Source organism: Enhydra lutris, unplaced genomic scaffold, assembly GCF_002288905.1.
Source record: "Enhydra lutris kenyoni isolate GAN:26980312 unplaced genomic scaffold, ASM228890v2 scaffoldscaffold21, whole genome shotgun sequence".
Classification (NCBI taxonomy): domain Eukaryota; kingdom Metazoa; phylum Chordata; class Mammalia; order Carnivora; family Mustelidae; genus Enhydra; species Enhydra lutris.
The window spans coordinates 42484813-42491454 of NW_019154105.1; the positions used below are offsets into that span (position 1 = coordinate 42484813).

Genomic DNA, 6642 nt, shown 5'->3' on the forward strand with positions numbered 1-6642 from the left:
TGATGACCTTATTCCTCTTTTGGATAACACACCACATACTATTTTATTTTCCCCATTTTGCTTTATATTTTTGCACAGGCTTTCAGGTAATCCAATGTTTGTAAGTTTCAGAATCCATACATTTGGAAAATATAGCTTTGCATAAAGTGTTCATATTGTTTGTGTATAATGATACTAAATAAAATGATTTTCTATGTGCATTGGGAAGAAGTCTTTTATCTGAAATAGTCACAATATCTTGGGCTGGAAAAGGAGGAAAAGGAAAGAAAAAGAGGGGATAAAACTTACTGAAAACCAGGTGCTGTGCACAAGTGTTCCAGGATTTTATGTGCTTTAGATAGTTTAATCCAAAAGAACTTTATTTGAATGCTTTAATATATGGACCATGCCTGGTACATACCAATTATTAAATAAATGTGAGATTCCTTGCTCTTTCTTTGATTGAAAGATTGTATTTATTCCTGCTTTCTTACATATTGAGGAAAAAAAATACCAATGTACCTTTTCACGATTTAGAATTATTTACATTGGATGGGTGCCTGGGTGGCTCAATTGATTACACCTCTCACTCTTGATTTTGACTCAGGTCATGATCTCAGGGTGATGAGATCCAGCTCTACATGGGGCTCTCACTGGGCAGCAGTCAGCTTCTGTTTTTCTGCCTCTTCCTTCTCCTCCTCCCATATTTGCTCAGGTTGGTGTGCTCTCTCTCTCTATCCCCTCTCTCTCAAAATAAATAAATAAATAAATAAATAAATCTTTTAACATAACTAAATAAATAAAATTATTTACACTGAAGCCCAGAGCCCCAGAGTCCCAGTGGTTCCTACCACCGTCCCCCAATTGCCCACCTGCTCTTTCCTTTCAACATGGCAGATGCCACTGCATCCTTTGCCAACGACTTCCTGGCAGGTGGAGTGGCTGCAGTAGTGCCCAGAGAGGAAGTCAAGCTGCTGCTGCTGCAGGTGTAGCATTCCAGCAAGCAACTCACAGGGGCATAATAGACTGTGTGGTTCCTATCCCCAAGGAGCGAGGATTCCTGTCCTTCTGGAGTGGCAAGCTGGCCAATGTCATCAGACACTTCCCCAGCCAGGCTCACCATTGTGCCTCCACAGATAAATGCAAGTAGATCTTCCTGGGTGCTGTGGACAAGGAACCCATTTTTGGCACTACTTTTGCAGGGAATCTGGCATCAGGCGGTGCCACTGGAGCCACATCCTTTTGTTTTGTGAATCCTCTTGATTTTGCCAGAGCCCATCTAGCAGCTGATGTGGGCAAAGCCGGAGCTGAAAGGGAATTCAGAGGCCTTGGTGACTGGTTATAATCCACAATCCTGATGGGATCAAGTGGCCTATACCATGGATTTAATGTGTGTGGGGTATTATCATCTACCTAGATGCCTACGTAAGTATCTATGATACTGCAAAGAGAATGCTTCCAGATGTTAATGCTCAGATCTTCATCAGCTGGATGGCGGCACAACCCGTCACAGTGGTTGCTGGGTCGAATTCCTATTCATTTGACATCCTCGTTGTCCTATGATGATATAGTCAGGCAACAGAAGAACTGACATCATGTACACAGATATGCTTGACTGCTGAAGGAAAACTTCTTGGGATAAAGGAGCCAAAGCTTTTCAGGGTGTATGGTCCAGTGTTCTCAGAGGCATGGGTGGTGCTTTTTTGCTTGTATTGCATCATGATATCAAGAAGTTCACATAAGTTATTTCCTAGTTTTCTATACCCCTGTGAACAGGCATGTCATATTATATAGCATAGCTTAAGCATTCTTGACAGATGATTAACTGTCTTTACCAACAGCAACTATTCACTGGTTGAAAATGGGAAGCAAATCGGGCTCTCTGCTCACCGGGGAGCCTGCTTCCTCCTCTCTCTCTCTCTGCCTGCCTCTCTGCCTACTTGTGATCTCTGTCTGTCAAATAAATAAATAAAATCTTAAAAAAAAAAAAAAAGAAAATGGGAAACAATAATATTCATCTGACCAGTTTTCTCTTAAAGCTGTTTCCATGATGATGGAAATCAATTGTATTTTTTACTTCAGTCACTCTTGATAAGTAAATTTCAAGGAAAAAAGTATCTGAAATATAAGAAAATAAGTAAATAAAATTATTTACATTGGAAATATTTTTCAACCTCCTTCATTATTATTTTCTGTAATTCTTTAGATTTGGTTTAAATTATTTTTCACTCTTACTTCTCCCATTGCTTGATTAATGCATTTATTCTGAAGCATAGAAAAGCACAAGAATATATATATTAATTTAAACTAGATAGCTTCCTTTCACTTTTAACTTTCCAGTAATGTTGAATAGAGTGGTGGTATGATTTTTAGTGGCCTATTCCATCCATAAGTCATTTATAAGACTTAAGAAACCTTATTAATTCTGTAGCTCTTCCTGTAAAACAGTAATATCTACTCTATTTTCTTTGAATTAATTTCACTAAAATTAACTCTACTTGCCTAAAGTCAGGAAAATTTTTAGTTGACTCTTAATATTTTTTCATCTTTTCTACCTCTGAGTTTTTAATAGGCAACTGAAATTAAATGTAATATATAAAGAAACTGAACTCCTAGATGAACAGCCTTGTTCAGGATTTATAAGGACTTCAATTTTAACTCCATATTTGATAATTTTAACATAGGGTTAAATCAAAGGTGACTATTTTAAAAAGGTTTCCATTCTTCCATAGTAAGCCTTATCCTTTACATGTTATATTCTGTAAACTTGCCAATAACTTTAGAGAAATGTCAAGTACACCAAAGTGATTGATTTTTTTAAAAAGAAAGGTAGTTATAGAATAGTTTTTATTATAATAGGTGGAAAATTAAGCCTACAATAAAATTTTAAACATAGTAATTTCTATAGTTTATGTAAATGTAATGTATTACCTAACATTCAAAAAGTAAGTACATGTCATAGTAAAAGTTTATACTATATTAAAATACTATAATTTCCCTCTTTTTGATATGTAAAATATTTTTCTACATTTGCTTATTATTTGCTAACTTCTAAAGCAAAATACATTTCCTGGATGCTCAGGTAGGAAACTTTTATTGTAATATTATTTAAATATGTACACATAAAAGCAGAAATAAATTTTTAATGCTTATACCATTTATTGAACAACAAAACCAATGTAGTTTTCAAATTAAAAGTGAGCAATACTATAAAACCAATAAATTTATAAACTATTTTGTTGATGTGCTGAAATGAACTACTGAAAATATACATATAGTAGTGGCCTCTGTGACATAGGTTCATTTAACCTGACCATGCTTATATTTCTAAGTGTAAGATGCTGTATAAATTATTTCTCAATTTTCTTTGTTTATTCTATGAAAAAAATGCTCAATTTTTCCAAAGTGCCAATATTCAGCTTTCACCTAGCAGAAATCCCTTTGTACAATACAAAGTTAATAACTTTCCCACATTACCTCTTGATAATTTAAATGGTACTCCTTGGCTAGTGATTAAAAAAAAAAAAAAAATCACACACACACACACACACACACACAAGAAAAACCTCAAGGTAATATTTGATAGTAGTCAGCCTGATGTTCAACAAAGATGTCAGTTAAGCATCTGCCTTTGGCTCAGTTCATGATCCCAGTGTCCTGGGACCTAGCTCCGCCTTGCTCAGACTCCCTTTTAAGGGGGAAGCTACTTCTCCCTCTCCTCTGCCTCTTCCTGCACCTTATGCTCCCTCACGCGCACACAATCTCTCTCAAATAAATAAATAAAATCTTTAAAAAAAAAGACATAGATGATAGATAGATAGATAGATAGAGATAACTATGAGAAGTGTATATGCTTATCATTTACATTTAGAAAATTAAAAATAAATATTCAAAAATTCCTGGACCGCAGGACACCTGTGGACTTCTAGTGCCTATGAACCTTGAGAACCATGCATATCATCATCTTGCTACTTCTAACATTTGTGAACCATGGTGAATCTTAAGTCAATATTTGTAATTAAAGGAAGGCAGAAAAAGAGGTATTGGAAATGTATGAGTATTGAATGAAATTGTGACCCAATAACATATACTCTATATTTATATGTCACAAAAGCGTTTTTCATGGTGTTTGAAATTTGAGAGGATAAACACCTGAGTCAGAAAACTAACACTGATTAGATAATCAACTCTTGAAATAAATTACCATAATAGAAATGTTTAAAGATATAGCACTGAGATGAAAGGACACAGTCAACTCTATGTGTGTCTGTGTATTTAATGAGCACATTGGATTTACTTTCCTGCCTCTGTCATCCTTAGTTTGTTGACTATGTACTCTGAATTATCTGACACAGTCCCAATTTCAAAAAATATGTTTCCAAACATGTCCCAGCTGTATTTCTTGCTGTGGGATGTTTCAAATATCTTTTATCAAGACATCATTTTAATGAAAACATAAATTTTATTCTAACAAATAGTTTAAATGTCTATTTATTTAGATAAAACTATAGTAAATGATCATGGTCACTGGTGGCCAAGAATTGATTAGACTAGCACAAAGAATGGAGCATTATAGCGTAGGCCGCACAGACTGGTGGTCAAGTACAAGGACTCTAAAAATTAGGCCTGCTTTATCACACAGTAATGAACTTGAACAGTTTACTCAACCTTTCTTCTTCCTCATAGACAAATCAGGGAAAATACACTCTTACCTGAGGCGTTGTTTGGAAGACTTGATTAATATATCTAAAAAAATACTTGGAACTGACAGTGCATGCTAGATAGTATTCTGGTGACAAGGAATCATAATTCTATGAACTATGTTTGATAACTTTCCATTAATTATAGCCTTGCATTGAGAAGTAATCGACTTTTAAATGAAGTCTTTTTCTTAATGAGCCTTTTAATATGCAAGCTGAATTTGATTTTAACATAGCTCAGAGTAAACTTACTTTGTAAATATAACTATATTATATTTATTTTGCATAATGATTTTAAACATATGCATGCTAAATTAAGCTCTTACATTATAAAAACAACAATCTTTACCATAGATATACTTACTGCCCACTTGCGTCTTAAAGATAACATATTTTACTTTCATAACTCTTCTGAAATCTAGTATCAGAAAATAAGAATTTAAGGTAAAAGAATAAACGTGGTGTCATTGTCTTCGCTTGATGCTATAATTTACTATGAAATATTCCTAAACAAAAGGATTTAGGGAGGCTCCTCTATGGTTATTTATTCTTTATATGAAATTCCATGACTAGCTATGGATAATTTGCATTATATTTATTCCATATGCAATATAAGTCTTATTATCTGAAAATGCATAGTATTTCAGAAATGAAATCCATACATGTACCAGGCTTTCACTGACCTTGACTTTTTTTTTTTTTTTTTGGAAGAAGATAATCACCTTCATGTTTCTGAGAAGAGTTAATACAATGAGGCAGAAGCAGTACTATCCAGGAGGAATTAGATTCCAGATTATATTAATCACTGTCTACATCCTCTCAACTTTGTGACACAGAAATCAAGGACAAAAAATTAAGGACAAGGATTAAAACAGAAACACTGTGCCAAAAGTGGTAACACATTATTTTCTGAAAACTGATAATATAATTCATTTAAAATTAAAACGTGATTTAAACATGTTTCAAGTATGGAGCATTTAACTTTTAAAAATGAGTTACTTTAGGAAGAAATTTTAGGCTACATGACCATTATTTTCAATTAAGTTCCAAAACTAACATGTTTTCTTAAAGAATATTCCTTTAAAACAAGCATATTTCTGAACAAATAAAGTTAAATCGAATGTTCTATTTATCTTTAATTCTGCCAATACAACAAAAATGGGATAGTTGCTATTGCATAGTATAGTATAATTGAAAACTTTAAGAAGCATCATTATTATATTCAGCACTGGGATGCTCATTTTGTGACTTATAGGCATTTATCACTTTAACATTTGTTATATTAAAATATATAAAAATTATCAAATAATTTTCATGGTTAACATGTAAACAACCCCCCAAAATAATCTTTTCACAATTCCCAAAATATTACTCACCAAACTATTAGTATTACTTTTTCTAGGAAAACACATTTGAGAGTTAGTGGGTCTGAATTTAGAAACAAACAAACAAAAAATATCTCATACTGAACACACTTCACACCTTTTCTCCATTGGGGACACTCACTCAAATTAAATATTTCAAGTGCTAATAATGAATATTTAAGTATTAAAAGAGTCCAAATTATCACTGATCTTAGTATGAAATAAAATATAAATGTTAATCGCTTAATGTAATATTCTATGCAAATAATGGTGGTTTTGATATTCTATAATAGGTTCTTTATTTTTCCATGTAGGTTCTTTTACTATTACTTTCTCACATTTTAAAAACTATGAAATTATATTGATCAAATTTGTTTTACCTCAGCACAAAACAAACCCAGAATCTTTAATGAATAATTAGAAATTTATTTCAAATATAGTTTTAAATTCTAATTTCATTTTCTATCAACTCCATTTTGTTACCAGGAGATTAGTATTCCTTCTCTGCCTTTGATTCTTAAAATAAAATGACAACTTTGACTCTTCAAAACCTTAATTACAGAGATTAGGAACTTAATTATTGATATTATAGTCTCTGT

At 32.9% G+C, this 6642-nt stretch overlaps 1 pseudogene; it reads left to right on the top strand.

The window, feature by feature from the left end:
* The first annotated feature begins 869 nt into the window (after positions 1–869).
* Positions 870–1721, top strand: LOC111149331 (annotated as a pseudogene).
* Positions 1722–6642: the final 4921 nt, after the last annotated feature.